The sequence below is a fragment of the Crocuta crocuta genome, unplaced genomic scaffold, assembly GCF_008692635.1.
Source record: "Crocuta crocuta isolate KB4526 unplaced genomic scaffold, BGI_CrCroc_1.0 scaffold266, whole genome shotgun sequence".
NCBI lineage: Eukaryota > Metazoa > Chordata > Mammalia > Carnivora > Hyaenidae > Crocuta > Crocuta crocuta.
In genome coordinates this window covers 5,193,093-5,216,154 of record NW_027531005.1, presented here as the reverse complement: position 1 = coordinate 5,216,154, position 23,062 = coordinate 5,193,093, and the positions used below count along the sequence as shown (strand labels likewise).

At 40.9% G+C, this 23,062-nt stretch overlaps 1 long non-coding RNA gene across 2 annotated transcripts in view; it reads right to left on the bottom strand.

The window, feature by feature from the left end:
• The window catches only part of LOC144237099 (uncharacterized), a 165,552-nt gene that overhangs the window by 29,835 nt on the left and 112,655 nt on the right, over window positions 1–23,062 (bottom strand). The window contains exons 4-5 of one of the 2 annotated variants that reach the window (XR_013336753.1): window positions 21,905–21,962; window positions 15,814–16,344 (exon numbers count right to left, since the gene is read on the bottom strand). This is a non-coding gene — a long non-coding RNA (uncharacterized LOC144237099). Of the gene's footprint in view, window positions 1–15,813; window positions 16,345–21,904; window positions 21,963–23,062 lie in introns of those variants that run through there. The other variant, XR_013336752.1, reaches the window with a different exon arrangement.

Here is a 23,062-nt window from a genome sequence, read left to right as displayed (position 1 = left end):
GGATCCCACAGACTTGATGGTATTACTTCTCAGAAAAGAGCATTATATTTAATGTGGGGACACTGAGGACTTCTGGAAGCCTTAGCAAGCAACAAATGCCCCCATACATATGTGTCTGTCAGTGACCTTTAATGCAAATGTTCCATGATATAGAAATTTAAGACTGATGAGGGGAGGGGGAGGAGAAGGGAGGGTGATGGGCATGGAGGAAGGCACTTGTGGGGATGAGCACTGGGTATTATATGTAAACCAACTTGACAATAAACTATTTTTAAAAAAAGGAAATTTAAGTCTGTCAGCCACTTTAGGCTTATTAAAGCTGACCGATTTGAACGCATTTCCTAGACTTAAGTGCCTGCCACACGTGATCTAGGCTAACATTCTTCAGGTTCCTTTGAAACAGACCAACACATACGGACATAACTGATATTCAACAAAGGCGCCAAAGTAATTCAATTAGGAAAGGAAAGTCTTCCCAAAAATCATAGGGAACAACTCAAGAAACATGCAAAAAACTGAATCTTCCCCTCTACCTTAAGACATTTTTAAGAAAATGAAAAGTAAGCCACAGACTGGAAGCATATATTTGCATCACAGTTTTCTGATATATATATATGTGTGTGTGTATATATATGTATATACACACATACATATATATACATATATATCAGATATATAATGTATATCTATATACATATAATGCATCTGTATATCTCCAAATTTTATGTATATAAAATCTCTTACCACTCAATAGTAATAAGATACACAATACAAAAATGACCCCCTTGAAAATTTTAAAAAATGGGTAAAATATTAAAGATACTCCAAAAAGGAAGATCTACAAATGTCCAATAAGAACATGTTAGTAGTCAAGGAAATACAAATTAAAAACCACAATGAGAAATCACTTCATATCCAGAAGAATGGCTAAAATCAGAAAAACCAACAATATACAAATGCTGAAAAGGAACCAGAGGATGTGGCACTCTCATGGACTGCTGGCTGGGCCATAAATGGCACAATTACTTTGCGAAGCTGCTTGGAAGGTTCTCTTAAAGACATACATTCATGGTATGGCCCAGCAATGAAGCCCGAATTGACGAAGGGATGTGAGTGAGCTGCTCACAGCAGCTTCAGACTCCTCACAGCCAAAAACATGAAGATAATCCAACCGTATGTCAATAGAAAAACGGAGTGACAAATTGGGTGTATTCATATGACAGGATACGACCCAGCAAATAAAGGAAGAATGAACACCTGATACACACAACAACATAAAACTGGGGTGAGAGGCCAAACTTGAAAAAGCACGTGTGGAATCTATCTATATAAAGGTCAAGAACAGGAAAAAAAAATCTGTTATGACAGAAATCAGAAAGCATTTGTCAATGGGGGTGGAGCGGGACTGGGTAGGAGCACGAAAGAACCCACAGGGTAGAAATGTGCTGTATGTGGCAGAGAAGGACAAATACCATATGTTTGCACGTATAGGAGGATTAGGAGGAACTTAACTGAGGAACAAGGGGGAGAAGAAGGGCGGAAATGGTGGGGGAAAGGGAGAGAGGCAAACCATGAGAGACTCTTGAGTTCTGACAAAAACTGAGGACTGATGGATGTGGGGGGGAGGGGGGATGGGCATGGAGGAGGGCACTTGTGGGGATGAGCACTGAGTGTTATGAGGAAACTAATTTGACAATAAACTATTTGTAAAAAAAAAAAAAAAAAAGAAAGAAATGTGCTGTATGTTAGCTGTGGTTTGGCTACAGGAGGACACTTGACATCAGTGCGTTTTACCACATGTAAATTTTACACCTATTAAAAAGGAGGGCTGGGAGCGTTCCCTAAATGTCTTCCGATCCCCAAGTCCCCCTGAAGAATGGGATTTGATTTGGATCCCTTGGCCCCACCAAAGGAAGACTCTATCTGAACTACTCTCAGTAACAGAAAACCAGTTTGATTACCATCATGGCCGTCTCGTTTCTTTGGGACCCCCTACACAAGATCTTTTCTCCAAAGGAAAAAAGGAATTTGCTGGGTTTCCTCTCATCCAACAGTAATAGCCAATCAATATTCCAGGTTCCAGAAACCAAAGTAAGAGTGTTCTAAATGCTCACACAATGTCCTTTTCCAGTATACAAATCATTTTCCAGTATACAAATGATAACCTGTATTCAACACATTCTTTGCCACCAGCAGGCGAAGGGGGATAGATAAAAGAAAGTAAATTTGGGAAGAAAGTTACCTAGAACAGCCTGATGATACTCATTCTGGCCAATACCAGAAGTAAAATTACAAGTATGTCCTGCTTACCTGGGAGCTCAGGACATTTCAATATTCTCCACATCTGTTTCCAGGGGCATGGCCTCAGGGGAACTGCTCTAGGACTGTCCCAAAGGCTCTAAGCTAAACAACTTATTGTTTCCCGAAAGTAAGGACTTTACTATCTTCATCTACCTCTATGCCACTACACAAAGAATAATTCGTATCTAACTGTATGTACTCCTTTGAAACACCAGAGGTATATTTGGGGCTCCTGGTACTATTCCAGAGATGAGATAGGTCTGAAAAGATTCTGCTTCAGGTTCAATTATGTTGGGGCCACTATCCCTAACTATGGAGGACCTCTGGGGAAGATCTCCAGGATTTTTCACAAGAAAATGGCTAATTTTTTTTCCCAAGTAAAATGAGGAAATGGTAAGATTGGAAACATCAATTCAGAGTTTCTTCTAAGACACAAATGGACATCACTTATGTCAGGGAAGTTAAAGGACTAATTAGCGAACATCTGATTTTTCCCATCTTTATTGTTTCTACTATGCATTTGCAGGCACTACACAACAAACACAAGAAAGGAATTATCAGTAAGAATTTGTATTTTTTTTTCACAAAGGAAATGGGAAGGAAGACTATGAGATGCTTCTTACAATAACGGGGAGAAGCAGTAGGAGGGTCTATCCCCTAAGGAATAAAAGTTCTAGAAATGAAGGAATAAGAGATTCTCTCGGGCAGAGAGAAAAATTTAAAAGTAAGCATATCCACATTTATATTTGCACTATGATCAGGAACAACTACCACTACATTTATAGACTTTATTTTTAATGACGAAGTTGGATGTTTGACAAGATGCATCTTTTCTTCTGGCAACAGAGCCAGAAGAGCCTCTGAGAGGGCTCTGTGATTAATGGTGATAGCCTCTGTGGCTGGAAAGCATGTCTGTATGATAACTTCAGCTCATTTTTCCTTCCCAGTCAAGTTATTCTAAGAAGTAGTTTCCCCAAACCCAACACTCACTGCAGTTCCAGTGCCCCCATCAAATCTCTTCCCGGGCTAATTTAATTTTTCAGATATACTTTTCTTTCCTTTTTTTTAAGTAGGCTTCACGCCCAGGGTGGGGACCAAGCGGGGCTTGAACTAACAACCCTGAGATCAAGACCTGAGCTGAGATCAAGAGTTGGACGCCTCATCTACTGAGCCACCCAGGCGCCCCATCTTCAGATGTACTTCTGACAAATCAACGAATGAAAAGACCTTCCCATTTGTTATGGACTGAATGTCTGTGTCTGCCCCCAAATTCCTAAGTCAGAATACTAATCTGAGGTCTCAGGAGGTGGGGCCTCTGGGAGGTGATTAGGCCACGAGGGTGGAGCTTTGACGAAGGGATTCCTGTGCTTATAAAGATCCCAGAGGGCTCCCTTGCCCCTTCACCACAGGAAGTCACAGCAAGGAGACAGCGGTCTAGGAGCCCGCCTCAGAACTGTGAGGAATCAACTTCTGTTGTTTGTAAGTCACCCAGTCAACAGTACTTTGTTGTAATAACCTGTACTAAGACGCCATTTCAAAATGGTGGTCAGGGCACATGAAAGATTCCACTGCAGTTATAAAAAAAATTATATACACCCGCAATAATAAAAAGACTATCAGGGGCTTGAGAGATTTCAATAAATGTCTGTAAGTCAGAAAATGACGGAGAAGTACTGAGTAAGAAAGCTGAGCCGAGGCACCTTACCACCCAAAGAGTTCTCAGAGGGTTGCTGCTGAGAAGGGGGAGAACTGACTTCCCCCAGTGAAACCCAAAGAGGCTCCGGACTCAGAAAACGCAAGAGCAGGAGCACCTGGGTGGCTGAGTCGGTTGAGCATCCAACTCTTGATTTTGGCTCAGGTCATGACTTCATGGTTCTGGAGTTTGAGCCCCATGCTGGGCTCTGGGTGCCCACAGCTCGGAGCCTACTTGGGATTCTTGCCCAAGAATCTGCCCCTCTCCTACTCATTCTCTCTCTCACTCACTCTCCAAATAAATAAATAAATTTTTTAAAAAAAGAAAAGAAAAAAGGCAAATACAGTATGGGAAAGAAACAACAACAACGGGAGAAAGGAGAAGATGAATGGAAAAGTCTGGTATCAACAATCGTTCCTTCCATGCCTAATTCCTGTGTTTATCAGAAACAACAAAACGTATAGGCCCCCAGGCAAAAACTCAAAATGAAAAATTAATTCTCTAAAGAAACTAAACAAAATGTCTGGTGAGGACTAAACCGCAAGTGTGGCTCAGAGAACCCCAAAGTCGAGCCCTCTTGACTCCTACGCTGGGTGGCTCCCCGATATGAGGGCTGGCTCCGTGCCGCCAGAGGGGAGGCTTCCAGGGGCAAGATGTGCCCGCATGCAGAGCCCCGGTCAGCCTTCATGCCACCTCATCTTTATGTGAACACAGTGTCAAGGGCAGAAACACATTTAAAGAAAGCCTGCAGCGCAAAGTGGAAACTAAGATGAAGAACAGAGAGGCCCCAGAAATAAACAAAAAATTCAAGGGAGTGAAGACACTTTATGAAGAACACAAAAGACAACTTTATTAATTATCAGCATCCCTGGAAATCCTGAGAAGCAATAATTACATCACGTCGACATAACAAGAAAAATGACGACAACGAAACACCACAAGGACTAATGATCCAAGAAAAAGAGCTACCAAATTAAAAGCATGGCACCAAACAACAAGCCCACGTGAACGCCACAGGCCTGCGCTCCGGGACCCTAATCTCACACCTGGGATTCCGGCAATTTAATTCTACCGCACTGACGGCACGTTCTCCATGACGTGCTAGATTTACAGCACAGTCAGAAATTAAAGTCGCACACATACAGCGTGCTCATGGTAAGGAGACAATGAGGCCAGGACCCTCTGTGCAAGAAAACCAGAGTCTGTTTTTAACTCCTCCGCTAGCCTGCAGCGCGACTTGTAACCTCTCAATACCTGTCTGTCCCTTCCTACAAAAAGAGGGCAAACCAAAGGTCGTGTCTTTCCAGTGACATAATGAAGACTCCCGGAAACTATTACTAAGGAAGAACTAGCTTAGTATGAAGACTTCAAGATACTAAAACATATTAATGAGGTACACATGCAATCTTCCCTGGGGAACTTCACAGAGAAGGTAAACATCCCTCCCACCTGAGTGACTTGCATGCATACTGTCCTTCCTGAAAGGAGTGAGAAGGAATGGGCTATTGTCAAAACCTTATTAGACCCAAAGCCCTGTTTTTAGAATCAAAAATTCTGTAATGCCCTATTTACTATTCTGAAATAAAATTCATTAGTAAATAGTAACTAGTATACATGTAACCTTTAAAACATCAATATAATGCCCTAAATGTAATATAAAGGAGAAAGTAAAACAATTTATAATAAAATACTACAGATTCAGTATATAAAAAATATGTAAATAATTTTTAGGTCCAATTAACTATGTAATGAAATGCTTAGAACTTACTTATAAAGAAGCAGCTTGGGAGTCAGAAGAGCCCATTCAGAAGCCTTCCACCTTAAAAATACTGGAAAACAAAATAGGAGGTATGAGTGGGCCAAAGGATGAAAATGAGTATACTCTGTGTATATTAAAAACATGCAGGGGCACCTGGATGGCTCAGTTAAGTGTATGACTTGGGCTCAGGTCATGATCTCACCACTCATGAGTTCGAGCCCCGTGTTAGGCTCTGTGCTGACAGCTCAGAGCCTGGAGCCTGCTTCAGATTCTGAGTCTCCCTCTCTCTCTGCCCCTGTCCCATTCCCACTCTGTCTCTTTCTCTCTCAAAAATTAATAAACCTTAAAAAAAATTAAAAATATGCAAAAGTTATCTTTTGTTCTTATATAAAATGGAGTTAAGTCGAGGCTCAGGTAATTATAAACGGATTTTTATATCCAAAATGACAGCTGAAAGTCATGGGGGATAAAGGACAATTCTTTCTGTCTTTTCCACAGTGGAACTTCTAAAATCTCTGACTCCCATCCATTAAAAGCCCTTTGCTGCAGAACCAAGCACCATCTCATTCCTATCATGTCCCCTAGGGGGCGGAACTGTTCCCAAGAGAACCCCTGGCTAGATGAGCTATGGGAGTTTCCTTCTAGCTTTCAGGTTCTACCACACTGAGAATCAAATCCTGAAGGACAAACCAGCAGCACACTTAAGGAATATATTAATTTGATATGGAAAATGACTATGAAGAAGTTAATTTAGGTTAGGTGTACGCCTTTAACTAGTGCCATAGTCCATATTATTTCCTTTTCTTGAATTCAGGAAAATTGGTTACTCCGTATAGAAAGAATATGGAGTGAAAAACGATATTTTTATGACATTTATTTATTTACACAGCAGAAAGGGATTCAGATTTTAGAATTTTTAACACTCAAATCGGTTAATTAATGATAAAAAGGGAGTTTTTCATAGAATTCTACAACTCTCATTTCCTCAAAACAAGAATTAATGCATTCTTTCACATGTGGTCATTACAGGAAAGGGGGGGAGCCATTTACTGTAAATGCTTTTCTGATGCAATTCTACCACCTCTTTCAAAGAGAGAATTCATCCAAGAAGCCTTAGTCACTTTTTCAAGAAAAATGCCACTGCACTGAATGTACACAGACTAAACCACATGTCCGAGCAGAGGAGCTGAGTGGATCCCACCACCAGGAAACATGGAGAGAGGAGAGCCTGGGGGGGAGGGGATCTCATATCAGAACAGACTAAGCGGTCTGTCTCAAAATTTGGCCTTTAATACAAGGAGAAGTCTGACACAGATGCAACACCACTGTTTCATAAATCGAATGTCAACCCATCTATTCCCCCTGCCCAACCTTTAAAGCATACTTTCTAAAAATATAAGACTTCAGCTCTAAACCAGGAAACTATGTGTGTAATTAGTATCTTAGCAACTATAGTTCTTTCATTTAAAAAAATTTCATGCACAGAAAGTAAAGCGGAACCCTCACTTTAACGTTTGAAAATGAAACTACGTTTTGAAGAGGGTGGATTTCACATTAAAAGGATGATTAATACTGAGTAACACTATACAGAAATTCAGAAGGAATGACTTAAGACAAACAGCTCTGAGCTCTTCTCAAAGAGAGGACTAATTCTTCTAAAATCTCAAACCCACCCGAAAGAAAAGAAAGGAGTACCTTCTCCAATTTATCCTTACCTGAATCACCATTAATTCTTCTAACAGCCAGATGCACCTGCTTGATTCTATGGCAGAGTTAATGCAAAGCCCCCAAAGCCCAGCATTCACCCAAAAACTCAAAGCGGTTTGCTGCTAGAGCCCGAAAATCCCCTTGATGAATGAAACTGCACATTGTAATATCCACGTTCTGAGCAAGCTATTGGCTAGGAGAAGGCAACGCGTGTGGAAGTCTGATTTGCCCTCTCTAGGGCATGCCTCTTATATAAAGAGTAAAGAGTAACTCCCGAGTGATTCAAAACTAGAAAGCGTTCGTTTTTCTGTAGCAGAATCTCTAACACTACGGAAACCATGAGGAGAACAAACCACAGTGAGACTGCTTCACAGGCAATGCCAACGAAAGAAAGAATTATTATGTCAACACTGGCAATTTACAAATTAATCTCAAACCACTGCCAAAGTTTTTCCTGTTATACGACTGCCTAAGAGTTATACATTGGTATAAGCATGGTACACATTATTTTTAAGCCAAGAATTCTGAGCCATGGTTGGAGGCTCAGAATTACCAAGGAGTGGTGAAAATTCTGAAAAGAAACTTGATCTTTGTGTTACAGTAATGATCAACCAAAGAACAAAAACAAGAATGGAGCAGTGGTGTAAATGGATCTTTCTAGAATTAAGAGGTTTTCAGCACGTAGTCCATGTACATTAGAATGACCATTAGAATGTACATTAGAATGACCTCAGAATCTCTGGGGGCCCAGGAATTTGCATGGGATGTAGATTCTAGGTGACTCTTACCTACCTTCAAGTTTGAGGACTAGTCTTCCTGACAATGGAACTGAACAGCTGATTAGAGGTGCTGCCACTCTCCTTTCTTAGTCAGTTATTTTGTCTTTGATTACTGCTGAAACCAGAAGCAATAAGAACACTAAAGTCTCCTCGGAACAAGCTGTGGCTTTAACTCCCCGGAAAAGGAGAGCCAGTCTGGGTTCACCTGACCTCCACCCCCCACCACCACCTCTCTGTTGCTCTATTAAGAGAGAAAAGCTTGAGCTTCAGAACCTGAAAAATGCAGTGCTCAATGTTGAAATGAACATTACATTAAAATGTGCTGCCACTGGAAAACAAAATAAAATGCACTGCTAAAAACCAAAGGAAGAAACAGAAGACGAGAGGACACTAATGTTTACTGATCGCTAACTATGCTCCAGGCACCAGATCAAGAACTTTTTACCAGTTTTGTCCACCATAGAAGTCTCACGAAAAAACAACTTCTCCAGAAGTGTACGAGGAACAAGTTCAGGAGTCTACATCTAACAGGAGGGACACACCAGCAATGCATTCCCTACGACTGACTTTGCATTGGCCCCCCGTGCCCACTTCCACCCCCATTATCCTCTGCACACAAAAGTATTTTAGGGGCGCCTGAGTGGCTCAGTCAGGTACCCAACTCTTGATTTCGGCTCAGGTCATGATCTCATGGTTCGTGAGACATTGACAGTGCAGAGCAGGCTTGGGATTCTCTCTCTCCTCTCTCTCTGCCTCTCCTCCCCTCAAAATAAATAAACAAACATTGTTTTAAACAGATTTTTTTTAAAAAAGAAACTGAGAAATGTATTTGAATTGATGCTACACTTCCATAGGTCTCGTTCTTGGTACCTTCTTTGTCCAACCTAACATTGTGGGACTTTCAGAATACTTACAGTGGTTTTCAAATCACCTGTTCTCCCATTTTGTCCAGTCAATTTACTTCAGGCTAAAGTGCTGGGGGGCAACCCTATCATTACAGCATGAACAAAAAAATAAATGTTTTGAACACCACCACCAAGTATGAAAATTATGTTCTACTTTAATAAAAAGGGTCTTACCTTTTCCTCCAATACATATAAAGTTTCTAAGGAAATTTTTTGAATATGGGGGCCCCAATTCAGAAAACAGAACATTTAGAAATCAGTACTCCAGTGCCTGCTCCCGCCTCCGTGTCTGACATCTGACAATGAGGAAGTCGACCTTATACCTTTACTCTTTGCTATGAGCTGGTCTAGCACATCTCATGTTCCAAGTATTTTGCCTACCAGGAAATTCTGGATCTGTCAGGACAGAGGTTCTCAAACTAGATGTGAGCACTGTAACTACTTTTCTTGCACCGGATGAAAGAGCAATGTCCTTAGTAGATGTGGCGGACTTGAGGGTGCAAAGCCCCTCCCTGGGGGCTTTTTGGGCCCATTACTCATCATCGCCCCCCAAGGTGGCTACTGAGGCAACACTGCCAAACCCCAAAGGCTCTATTTTATCTCTTCTCATATCTTGGTGCCTTCATAAAACTCATACTTTATTTTATTCCATGTATGCCTTTGTGTCTCAAAGTTGGGCACAATTTTTTAAACATCAAGTCATATTTCAAATGCTGCTTACTACACTAAACTCAGTAACTCTATTTCGTAACTCTATTTTATATGTGAACCCTCACAAAAATTATGGTTTCTATTTGTATCTCTTTGGCAACAATATCCTTAGCATATTTGCAAGTTTAAGGTCATTTTATAAACACAAAATCTTGTCAAGATAATGCATTATATTTTATTTTACTTTTTAAAGTTTTTAAAAAATGTTTATTTTTGAAAGAGACAGAAAGAGAAAGACACAGAGAGTGAGCAGGGAAGGGGCAGAGAGAGAGACAGACAGAATTGAAGGAGGCTCCATGCTCTGAGCTATTAGCACAGAGCCTGACATGGGGCTCGAATCTACGAGCCATGAGATTATGACCTGAGCTGAAGTCGGATGCTTAACCAACTGAGCCACTCAGGTGCCCCAAATAATGCATTTTCAATGTATAAGATCATCATCAGGACACATAAGATCCCCTGCCCTGATTCTACTTTCACCAGTGATCATTTGCATGTGACATATGGTACGCTAAGTTTCAGACTATATACATAAAACTTAAGCCAAAAACAAAAACAAACCCACTACCTGCAGATTTAATATGAAAATGGATCTAAAGTATTGCTAGGTAATCATTATTTTAAAAAGTGTAATACCAGATCAGCACAGAGAACAAAGAGTGAAATGCCTTTATGAAGAGCCAATGCTTCCTATATTCTGCTAACAGGAAAATGTCATAGCCTTTTCTATTTTTAAGCATTTTCTGGCTGCTGCTCTCCAGTCTTATTTAAAAAGGTTAATGTGTCTCATCAAGCAAAGACAACACATTTCCATTGTTCATGCGAGAAAATGGCCAGTCACCTGGGACCACTATTGAAATTGGGGGAAAGCCTTCAATTTCTGTCCCCCAGAATAAACACAGTGTTTAAAAGTTCAAACTCTATGTCTAAGACAGTGTCCTAAACATTCACGTACATATAAGAGATAAAAATGACTTGTCATTTCAAAATCCATGATTAACCATATTTCTCATTTCAAAATATGTGATTTTCCCCTATTTTCATTTTAATTTATTATTAAAAATAATTACAAAATCACTCTAGTAGTACTTAGATGATTTTAAAATAGTCAGCCACTTTCCAGGAATAAAAAGCACTTTATTTCCAGGCTAAGAGAAATAAGGACAGTAAATAGTCCTCAAATACCTGGTTATGTTACCCAAATGTACCTATGTTGGGGTTCAGCACTGGTGCTACTTTTCCCTTAGGAATGATGCTGTTAGTGACAATGTGCAGGCCCCAACACAGAAACTTATTTCACTTACAATGTATCTGTAATACCACATACCTGAAATGAAATGTATATTGTAACTATGTTACAACAGTAGTAATTATACAAGGAATAAACTAATACAACCAAGAATGATTTTAATTTTTCTGTATGCAATGTGTAAGAAAATTTAATCAGAAGAGGATGGCCACACTAAGACACTTAAAGTTATTCAAAAGTTGATGACATTGGTTACTATGCCTTATTTTACCGCCATATGTATTACACTCTTTTCCCTTGATAATTATTATATGCCTGCCTATGAGCTTATAGCTATGACCAGCATCACTGGGGCCTCTCCAGAAGTGAACAGAGAGAAGAAAGAAAAAAAGCTTAGAAAAAGAGAGATTTATTTGAAATACAGGGAAAACATGGTAGCATGAATGAATGGAATTAATGAAGACTATAATCTAAAAAGGGGGTGGGGAAAGAAGAGAATTTAATAGTTAAAGTTCTGCCAAACAAGATGGAAAAATGTTGGATTAGCTCTCGCCAGCTGACCCAGGACAGCCTGGCTGTTATGTGGAGCAGAAGGTATGGAAGGCTGACCAAAGGCAACGTGCAACTGGTCATGGGCATGGCCAGAATGTGTGCAAAGCAAGTGTTTGCAATCTGGGAAGGCTTTGCATTTTCAATCTGGTAAGAATGTGGCTGTCAATCTTTCAAAAGAAGCAGTTATTTGACCTGGCTGGGTGACTCAGTCGATGAGAACAGAGTCAAGGCTCAACATGTGGTAGCAAGGGGTATGTGTTCAGCTACGTGGTCACAGGGCATGAACAGCTCTAAGCAGTATGCTCCCAAACAAACGATGCTGGCCAAGAGAAGGATCAAACAAAGCCTATCGACCATACAGTATAACAGTTCTCTAGAGCTCTGTTCTAACAATAAAATCATCTTTCTGTAGGGCACTGTTAATTCCTTATTTAACTGGAGAGGGGTGGGATGGAACAGAAGTTACACATAACCATCTGAGACATCTGTTACTATCGTCATACCTAACCTAAACTGTCTCCTGACAATGATTATTGGACCCTATCTTACAGGGGTAAGATCTCCATGCAATTTCTTTCAAGTAAGCTCTACACCCAACGTGGGGGCTCAAACTTACAACCCTGAGATCAAGAGTCGCGCACCCCACTGACGGAGTCAGTCAGGTGTCCCAAGCTACATGCCTGTTTAGTGTTATAAATGTGCTAAAAGGAAATCTGAAATTCAATATTTAAAGCCCTTTCTTATGACAACACAAAATTTGGACTTACTGAGTTGACTGATCGCATTTTTGAGTGTGTGTGACTGTGACTGTGTGTCTAAAGCTGGTGAATTCCAGTTCCATTATTGGGCAAATACAGAAAGAGAATGAAAAGGAAGGGAACATTGGCTACAGTCCCCCTTTGGCTCTGGACAAGAGTCAAACTGGTGTAATGCAGGGTTCTTCACACTGCAGGGTGACCCATTAGGGGGTTGTACAATAAATCAGATGCATTATAAGCAGCATTTTTATAAACCTGAAACAGAACAGAATAAAATAGAAAAGAGATTTTTACACTTGGTGTAACTACTGCTTCATAAAATAGTTACTTTTATGTGTGTGTTACGTGTTACTTTTTCATGAACATAATCCCTTCTGTCCTAGGAAAGAAAATGGTTTATTAGGAAAGAAGATTAAAGATCATGTTTGAAAAGCAGTGGGAGAGATACATGTGCGGATTTAACTTAATCAGTGCTGTGCTTACATGACTTCATCTTGGAAAGTGACCCACAAAGAAAGATGCATTTACATTACTAATCAACAACTGCAAAGATACCATTCAAATCATGATTTACTCATTCATCAGTTTAGTGTCTATTCTCCCCAGGCAGAGGCCATGGAGAGAGGATAAAATTATTTTAAAAAATTAAGTAAAGCCATATCGGAATAGCTAACACATGCTGAGGGCTTATTACGCACCTGATAGTGTTCTAAGCACTTTACATGTCATTAACTCATTTGATGCTCCCAAGAACCCCACAAAGGTAAATACTAATACTATCCATGTAGAGTCTGAGACTGAAGTCATTTGTCTTTGAGGCAGAGCCATATGTGAACCCAGAAGTCTGGGTCCAGAGTCTTTACTCTTAGTTGTAGAGTATCCTTGACAGTTCATTCCACAATCATCCCTGACAGAGGTAAGTCTGTGACGCTGGGGAGGAAGCAGGGAACAAATATACCCCAATGACAAACTGATGCTACTAACACTACTGCCTACGCTTTGCCACTGTCCTCCTTTCTCCCACGGTTCAAGTCCACCATAAAGGAGTGAGCCTCCTTTATACTCTGATACCCCGAAGCATCTGAACATGCTTCTCAGTAAATTAGTTCAAACTCCATCTCTTCTTTCCCTCCCTAGGAAACATGTAAAAATGCAAAAATGCAATTGAGTGTGTCCCTACTTTTCGGTAATAAATTGAACTCTTTACTTATTTAAAGTTAAAAAGAATTCATTCTTGGATGCTTAAGCTTTCCTATTAGCCAATCATTTCTTTTTTTTTTTTTTAATGTTTATTTATATTTGACAGAGAAGCGGTAAGGGGCAGAGGGAGAGGGAGACACAGAATCGGAAGCAGGTGCTAGGCTCTGAGCTGTCAGCATAGAGCCTGGCACGGGGCTCGAACCCATGAACCGTGAGATCATGGTTTGAGCTGAAGTCGGATGCTTAACCCAATGGGGCCACCCAGGCGCCTCTAGCCGATCATTTCTAACACGTCCCTTCTGTGTCTTATCTCCACAAACCAGTGGGCAGCCGGCAGCCCTCGTGTTTACGCCAGTCTGGATTACACAGACCTTGGAGGAGTGCTTCTTTCATTGCATCCACTTGTGTTCCTCTCCTCATTGGTTTCAAACAAGATCCAAAGATACAGCAGGTATAATATACACTGTGACAAGCACACCATTGTCTTCAGAAAAATATGAAAGGATTATGTACCAAAGCTTTCTTTTTCCTCCAATTTACCCACCCTTGCCTTCAGGTTATATAGCAAGTCGTATAAGCAGAACCTAGACAGACAGTAAAGTAAGTAAAAATCAACGCTATTCTTGGTAGCATGGTTAGCTTTCCTGGCTACCATGTCCATGAGCAAGAAACTGACACAGCACTGTTTAAGTGCTGAGCAAACACAAAGTGCTTCTCCCCACTGAAAACAGGAGGAAGCATTATTCCTCTTCTGGTAGCATCCGAATTCACATGGCCCATGCAAATGAATCCCGGAACCAAAGGGAAATCATATTTAGATCTTCGTCTGACCCCCATGCCTTGGCCACATAATTTGAAGCTTTCCTCATAAAAATGTCTTGTGGCCAAACATATTTACCTTTCAAACTTACAAAAAACTATTAAAAAATTAATGCATGATGATGTACTGTATGTGGAGAATTCAATTATTCAAGTAACTCAGGATTCTTTCAAAACGCAATGAAATACTCTGATAACTAAGGCAAAATCTGAGGCTTAAGTATGTTGTGACAGTGCTTTCCACACTTTGCTTACATATACACACTTCAAGAAGTCTATTAAAAGTAATACAATGGGGTCACCTGGGTGGCTCAGTGGGTTAAGCAACCGACTCTGGATTTTGGCTCGGGTCAAGATCTCACAGGTTGTCTGTGCAGAGCCTGCTTGGGATTCTCTCTCTCCCTCTCTCTACCCCTCCACCTCTCAAAACAACTAAATTTAAAAAGAAAAAAGGAAGAGAACAGTAGGGGTGCCTGGCTGGCTCAGTGAGATGAGGATATGACTCTTGATCTGGGGGCTGTGTATTCAGGCCAGGACCCATATTGGGTGTAGAAGGTTACTTAAAAATTAAATGAATGAATGAATGAATGAATGAATGAAGCAAACTGAGAAAAAAGGTAAGGCAATGTAACACTTTTTAAAAATATATATAAGATAGAGTTCTGTCAAAATAAAATTTCTAATTGAATAGTAACTGGGTGCATGCCTGTGTCAAAGTCACAGCAGAAACCAAAAAGAGGATTTTACTATTTATCACTGTGATAATTTTAGGTTATTTTTAGGTACATTTAAAGTTACTTCTTTTCAGCCTAAGTGTCCATCAACAGATGAATGGATCAAGAAGATGTGGTTTATCTATACCATGGAATACTACATGGCAATGAGAAACAATGAAATCTGGCCATGTGTAGCAACATGGATGGACCTTGAGGGTGTTATGCTGAGCGAAATAAGTCAGGCAGAGAAGGACAAATATCATATGTTTGCACGTATAGGAGGATTAGGAGGAACTTGACGGAGGAACAAGGGGGAGAAGAAGGGCGGAAATGGTGGGGGAAAGGGAGAGAGGCAAACCATGAGAGACTCTTGAATGCTGACAAAAACTGAGGACTGATGGATGTGGGGGGGAGGGGGGGATGGGCATGGAGGAGGACACTTGTGGGGATGAGCACTGAGTGTTATGTGGAAACTAATTTGACAATAAACTATTAAAAAAAAATAAAAAAAAAATAAAGTTACTTCTTTTCTAGGTCAGATCATACTGTTTATTTCTAAGAGGTATTCGTTGTGTCTAAAACCAATACTTTTCACATGGGTTAGGCTACATTTTCTCTAGTTAAAAAAAAAAGGATGATTCAAGTATGTACCAATCTAGTTGAGCAGTTTCTAAGAAAGATACAGTTTATGGATTGACACTTTTTACTAGTGATATTACATGTCAGGACTTTTTTTTGACGGTGATGCTCACTGTGCTGCCCATTTACTCTGTTTCATTACTTGGGACTGAGAGCATGCATTTTCAAGACGGCCATCCAGATGCTTCTATACCAGTAACAAATAATCTGGATAAGAACCTTCTATACAGGAGCATTTTGTTTACTGAGAGGACCTGCCAGACGCCTCCCTAGAATACAGGAAGTAGGGGTGTTGTCTGCTAGGTTGAACAGGGGTACACACAGTGAGAGAGACACGGAACTTCTCAGGGAGCAACCGCTGTTAGAAAAGGAAGCAGCTCCAGGTTTACAAGCTATCCCACAGAAGCTTCCTGGTCACTGAGGCAAAGCTGGGGCTTCTTTCTTCCAGTCCTGTCTCTGTCCATGTCAGGCTGCCCTCAATGTGGCAGAGTGGAAAACCCCAGCACGGGTCAGATGAGTAGGCTCTGCTTTCCAGGACATTCTGCTAAGACACATACTTTTCAAGCAGTGTGTTAAAGAACAAAAAAACAAAAGACAAAGGAGGCTGAGTTAAGTAGCCATTTTTTAAAATTATGCAAGTGAAAGAAATCCTTTGACCAGGCACACTTTTGTCAAATCACTGCGGTATGTTTTATTTTACCATATTATTTGTCAACCATACCTCAATAAAGGTGGGGGGGAAAGTCCTGCTGAAACTTCTAGTTGAGTAAGTCCTACCTATGTGTCAGGATCAGTTTCACCTCTTACTCGCTCTGTGGCCTTGTGCAAAGCCCCAGGGACTGTGGGAAACTCACTTTCCTTATCTGCAAGTTGAAAAGGTTAAGGTAAATGTCCTCTAACCTACCTTTCAATTCCAAATTCACAAGTTTAAATTTATTTAGCAACTTATTTTCCCCTTCAAATATCTTTGATCTTAATCCTACACTAATTTCATCTTAAAAGAGAGAGAGAGAAAAAAAGATGGGAATAGGAGGGGAAGGGGGCCCAGGAGAGCTCCTCAAGCAGATTCTCATTAACTTCCTGCTTTGTCCTGGACATTCACAGTTTTAGGAAGAGGCAAATGAACAGGAAGTGTAATAAACTCCCAGTGCATTAATTCTAACATCTGGCAGTATCTGCAACATATTTTTAAGTTACTGGGATAGTCCTTGCTTTCACAAATACATACAATACTGAGCCACTTCTCAATCCACTGCCAGTTCCTCTGGACTCCAGGAAACAAAGAACCCCAACGCAAAAACAAAACAAGATAATAAGTTATCGCAAAAAGGAAATTTTTGATTACTCATGCTATTGCTTCTTCCCATTAAGGTGGTAAACTGAAAATTGGTTATAGATACGTATTTCTTTGCCTCTTCAATCAGAGGTCCTAGATTTATTGTCTTCCAATTACTGATGTAGACCTACCCCAAATACTGAAATCCTTTGGAATCTGTCTGCCTTGAAAGGGCCATTTCTTATTGAAATAGCGAGATATACTGGGTACATCTGAAAATAGCAGGATATTCTGATTACACACATTTTGAAAGAGAATGCTACTTTTAATTCTTAAAAAAAAAAAAAACAAAAAAAACATTATACAGTCTATTCCTAAGGACTAAACAGTAGACTGTAAACTGCAAATATTTACTTTAAAAAGCAATGCTCCAAACTTAGACAAATCTGACTTACTTTTTAATTCTATTATTAAACCCCACTTTCCTTTTAATAACTGGTATTTTCCCTTCTGGCTATCACAGCTAATGAACAATGTAAAACAAAAAGCTTTTTTTTTTTTTTTTTTAAGCTTAGATACTGCTGCAACTTTTTCAGAGCCAACTAGTAATGGTTCTGATGACACTGGCTAGTGCGGATTTCCAACAGGGGCCAGGGAGCTGAGTTCTTTCACATGCTAGCCTAACTAAGCCTTCTTGTGACATGCAGAGTATGAAACTGAGATGGCAGGAGTGCGCTCCTTCCTGCTTTTCACCCAAGGCTTAGCACACAGGAAATAATAAATGCTATTAACATTATTGTTTCCTTTACCATACGAACTGTCACAAAAAAATATAGGCTAGATCAAAACAAATCCATCCCTGCCTGTAAGAAACACAACGAAAACAATCTACGGAGGCTGCCACTGAGTGTCTTCGTACATGGCAACAGCAGTGGCCGCTACACACTGAGCACTTACTAGTGAACCAAGCGCTTCACTTACCTTATTTCATGACAATCAAATAACCTAACCTAGGCACTGAAGTTCAAAACTCAACCCATAACACACTTTGTTTCCTATCTTGTTGTTTACGGTCTCCTGTTTCTTCTATTCACACTTTTAGAGGAAGTGCTTGTCTATCCGATGTGACTTCTCCCACTTTTCATGATCAATCTAGGTGCCTTGATAAAATGAAGTATGGTTTCTATTTTCTTTTTGGGTTTTCCCCTCAGAACAGGCATTAAGATGGCCAGAAAAAATTAGGCAAGTATGAAATACTTTAAAAAATACATTTTGTTCTTCTTGTCTTGGGCTGTTAAACTCAAACATAGTATTTGGTATTCCCAAATACTGTTTATAGATTTCTGCCATAATTTGTCCCCTTGAACCATTAATACCATCCTTTTCTGCCATTCCCTGAAGCCAGTATGATCTTGTTCGATGACAGTTTATCTTCTGAGATGGAAGGGAGAAGAGACAACTGCTAGGAGGTGGAGCGATGGTGGGCCAAGGTTTCAGCTCCCTCTCCTGTACACTCTCAAAGCTCCTGCCTAAGGGGGCTGACATACAAATTTTGGTGTGGTTTTTTACTGGCTTCCAGGCATGGACTGTGTACCAGGAGCAAACAAGGACAGAAAACTGGAGCACGTTGCTTCATTTATTGGCTACAATATTCAAAGATCGGTGAATATCAGTTCTGTTTAAAAGGACCACTTTGCACATTATATAATCTTTAAATTCTGTTGTTTGCACTGAGTAATCCGAGGTGTATATAATTATGATCATAAATAAACTTGCCTCTGAAATGAACGGAAATTGTGCTAATATAAGCATTGCACAGAAGTCACTCCAATATTCCAATTAGAGCTTCAAAATAAACGAACAATAGATTTTAGATTCCTGTGTTCCAGCACAAGTCTTATAACTAGAACCAAATGTACTGCTCCTGTAACAAACCAAGCTGCAAACCTAAATCACGTACAACTTAGGTTAACTATCTGGGAAAAGTGAGTTATCATTTCCAAAAGTTTTAAATGGATCTCCGCTTACTAGGTGCTTTAGTAAACTATCAGTTTGTGGTCCCATTAAGATAGGAAGGGAAGGAATCTAGTTTGGCCATGAAATCTTTCTCCCTATTAGGTATCAGCTTCTTGACTGGGTGATATGATATCGATACTTTTCAGTTCATTATATGTTGAGCTGGAAATCCTATAAAACGTTTGAGGGGATTAAGTGAATCACTTCAGTGCATTCCGATACGAAAGCTTACCTGTGCACTATGAAAGCTTAAGGTCATAAAAATGACACTATGATAGACTTCAGGATAGAAAAACAATGCAACACTACATTTGAGCCAGCAGGTGTCTCTCCGTAACCCATGACACCAACCAAAGATACCAGGGTATAGACGACTCCCACATTACTAGAATTCTGTGACCCCTGGACCATGCAAGGGCATGAATTGTGAGATCAGACCATCAGAAAAGTTAGGTTTCTGAAAAACTGGATATGGGGATCTAAGCAAATACAGTAATTAATGAAAAATAAGTGTTACTTTTTGAAAATTTCATTTAATATGCAAGATCTAATTGTACATAGGAATCTGTTTCATTCAAAATGGTAAAATGAGGGGTGACTGGCTGGCTCTATTGGTGGATTGTGTGTCTCTTGATCTCAGGGTTGTTGAATTCAAGCTCCATGTAGGGATTACTTGAAAAGTATAAATGGGGGGGGGGCACCTGGGTGGCTCAGTCGGTTAAGTGCCTGACTTAACTCAGGTCATGATCTTACAGTTCGTGGGTTCGAGCCTCGCACTGGGCTCTGTGCTGATGCCTCAGAGCCTGGAGCCTGCTCTGGCTTCTGTGTCTCCCGCTCTCTCTCTGACCCTCCCCTGCTCATGCTCTGTCTGTCTCTCTCTAAAAAGAAATAAAATAAAAAAATTTTAAAAATGGTAAAATGATTCTTGGCTTTGGGTCAGGAGAGGAAAGTCAAAGTTCAAACAGAAAGAAAGCTGAAAAGTGAGTAGTATGTGGAAAATAGAAACAGAAGCTTAGTTACAAAAGAAAGGAGAGAGTTTTGCACATAAAGAATGAAAATAAGGCAAGTCTGAAGGAGTGTGTAGGGGTAAAAGAGGTCTGTGCAAATTACTACAGAAGATGGCCCGGAAGAAAGCATGTGCCCCTGCCACCACCTAAGAAGGCTGCGAGCCTGTCAGCTGCACTGACCAGCAGCTGTAGGTTAGGAGAAGGGTTAAAGAGAAAAGAAGCGAGAAAGAAGAGAAACTGATCAAACACAACAGACTAGGAAATCCTATCACAATTCACAAACAGCGAAGGTAGGACCTCGGGAAACCGTACACCCACACGCATGAAGGTGCGCACCGGCTCCTCGTGCAGTGCGTGGTCCTCCCTGTGGGCTTCTGATGCAAAGGTCTGAAAGCCACGGACGTACCGAGTGCCTCACCAGCGCCCGCCTCTCTCAAGTTAACAGTGTCACCTGGAACATCTCCCAACAGAAAAGGTAACTTCCAAAGGTGATATCCAAAATCCGCAGAAGGGAGACGTGACAAAACAGAAAACGACGGAGGATTTAGAGTAAACTACAAGGTGCCTGCGGGGGGCTCAGTCGGTTAAGCATCCAACTTCCACTCAGGTCGTGATCTCATGGTTATGAGTTTGGAGCCCTGCATTGGGCTCTGTGCTGACAGCTTGGGGCCTGGAGCCTGCTTCAGATTCTGTGTCTCCCTCTCTCTCTGTCCATCCTCCCTCTACTCACAGTCTGTCTGTCTCTTTCTCTCTCAAAAATAAATAAGCATTAAAAATTAAAAACAGGGGCGCCTGGGTTGCTCAGTCGGATAAGTGTCCGACTTCGGCTCAGGTCATGATCTCACAGGTGGTGGGTTCGAGCCCCACTTCAGGCTCTGTGACAGCCGGCTCAGAGCCTGGAGCCTGTTTCAGATTCTGTATCTCCCTCTCTCTCTGATCCTCTCCTTCTCACACTGTGTCCCTCTCTCTCTCTCTCCCTCTCTCTCTCAGAAATAAAAAAATTTTTTTTATAAATAAAAATAAAAAACAAAAAGTAAACTATGGAAATTGCAAAACAGAAGCTGGGGCTGGGGGAGAGGAGGTGCAATATGAAGGCCACCTAAAGAAATGTCTCTCTCTGCCCAATCAGACCGTGGGCCCCTCTGCCAGCGTTTCTTTCCGGTCCCAAACAGAGCTGACCTGTGGAGGGGGGGGTAGGGGAGGGACAGAGGAGCTGGTGAGGCGAGGCGGGATTGTAGAGCTCCAGGACACCCAGGTCTCCCCACGGCGGGCAAGAAGGCAGGAGCTGTACGTATCCAGAAAGCTGGGCAGAGGGGACGAGAAGGGGTCAGTTCAAATTTCACGATCCCATTCCCCAAATGATAACAAACTGCTCCTTCAAGAATGTTTTAAAAGCTTGTTTTGTTTCAAAAGTGAAACGAATCTGACACTTCACAGGTCACCATGAATGAACACTCAAACTCAAAACTCAAAGTATGTTCAAATGCTCTGGGTGTTCAAAGATTAAGATGGTAAGTTTCTCGGGCCATCATGACAGGTCACAAGGAGACCATGTCAGAATTTACGAACGATTTAAAAAAAAAAAAGAATTTACCAATGAGGTTCTCAGTTGCTTTAGGAGCAAAGGCTTGCTTTTGTTGGGTACTTTCTGGTTGTACGACTGATTTGCTTTGGGCTCAGTTACATTTAAAAGAACTTCCTCAGAGCAAACCGTTACATCCAGTATTGACGATGTGCCGGGTCGTCTAGTAAGGACTTCACAAATACCAATTCATCCAGCTGATGTATACACACCCCTGCTATTTGTGGTTACCTACCTGTTCAGTGGCTCGTTCTGCTCCATCTAAAAGTACCTCTGTTTCTTCCATTTTTCTCCTGAAAAAGATGAGGAAAATAGTCAGTCAAAAATGTGCACATGTGTTTTATACCATCCTGTGACATGAGGAGCTCCCAAAGGGCTTCGTTAAACCTTAGTCAATTATCACAGCTGCCTGACTTCCCGGAGATCCTAGGTGGAATCATTCAAACAAGTAGCATCAGAAGTCTAGAGAACAGAAGATTTGAAAAACAAAAGCTTTAAGTTTCAGAGAAAATCAACATGCCGTAATAAAAAGTTAGGTGCACAGGGAAACGATTTAGAACAAGGTTCTCCTTGGCTCTGAACACGTCTACATTTAATATGCCTTTTAAACAATCAAATTCTGTCTAAAGTTCTTTTTAGGTGGCACCTTTCCGCAATGGGTGGAATAATTGTGATTCTAAAGACAGAAACAATTGGTGGATATAGCTATCATAGGTTCACTTAAAATTTTTAAAAAGTACAATGGAAAAGCATTCATCAAAACAGACAGCACTGCCAAGGAAAAGTAGCTGTTCAGAGAGTCTCCACCCGGTGACATTTACCTCGGGGAATTCAGGACTGACAGGTAATTCAGCACGTCTTTCAAATCTCTTGGCTCCAAAAGTTTATCTAAGATTCCAGAGACAATTATGTTTCCTGGTACTGATTCATGCTACCACAAAGCTCTAAGAGATTGATATATAAAGCTATACTGCCTTTATATTCACTTACAATGAAAAGCATAATTGCCAGATGGTCTGGACACCTGTTCCATCCAGCTTGATTAATATATTCACATCTCTCTAGTCAATGAGTATTTCCCGAAAACCCAGGTACAGGCACCTTACAGGTAGGTTAAGATCAAGCCAAATTAACCGAAGATTGTTCTGTGAGCGTACCAGAGCAGTCACAATCTCGGTCCAAAGGCCTCCAACATTCTCCCCGCAGACAAGTGTTCCTCGCTCCCGTACCACCACTATCCTGGCTCTATCCTATTCTCCTAGACAAACACAAGGTATTTTCCCACCTCTACTCTCTCCCTTCCAGTCCATCATCCACCCTGTGTCCAGAGTATACCTCCAAAGAGAAAATAGGTCATAGCTCAGCCCTACTAAAACCCCTTTAGTGCTGCACA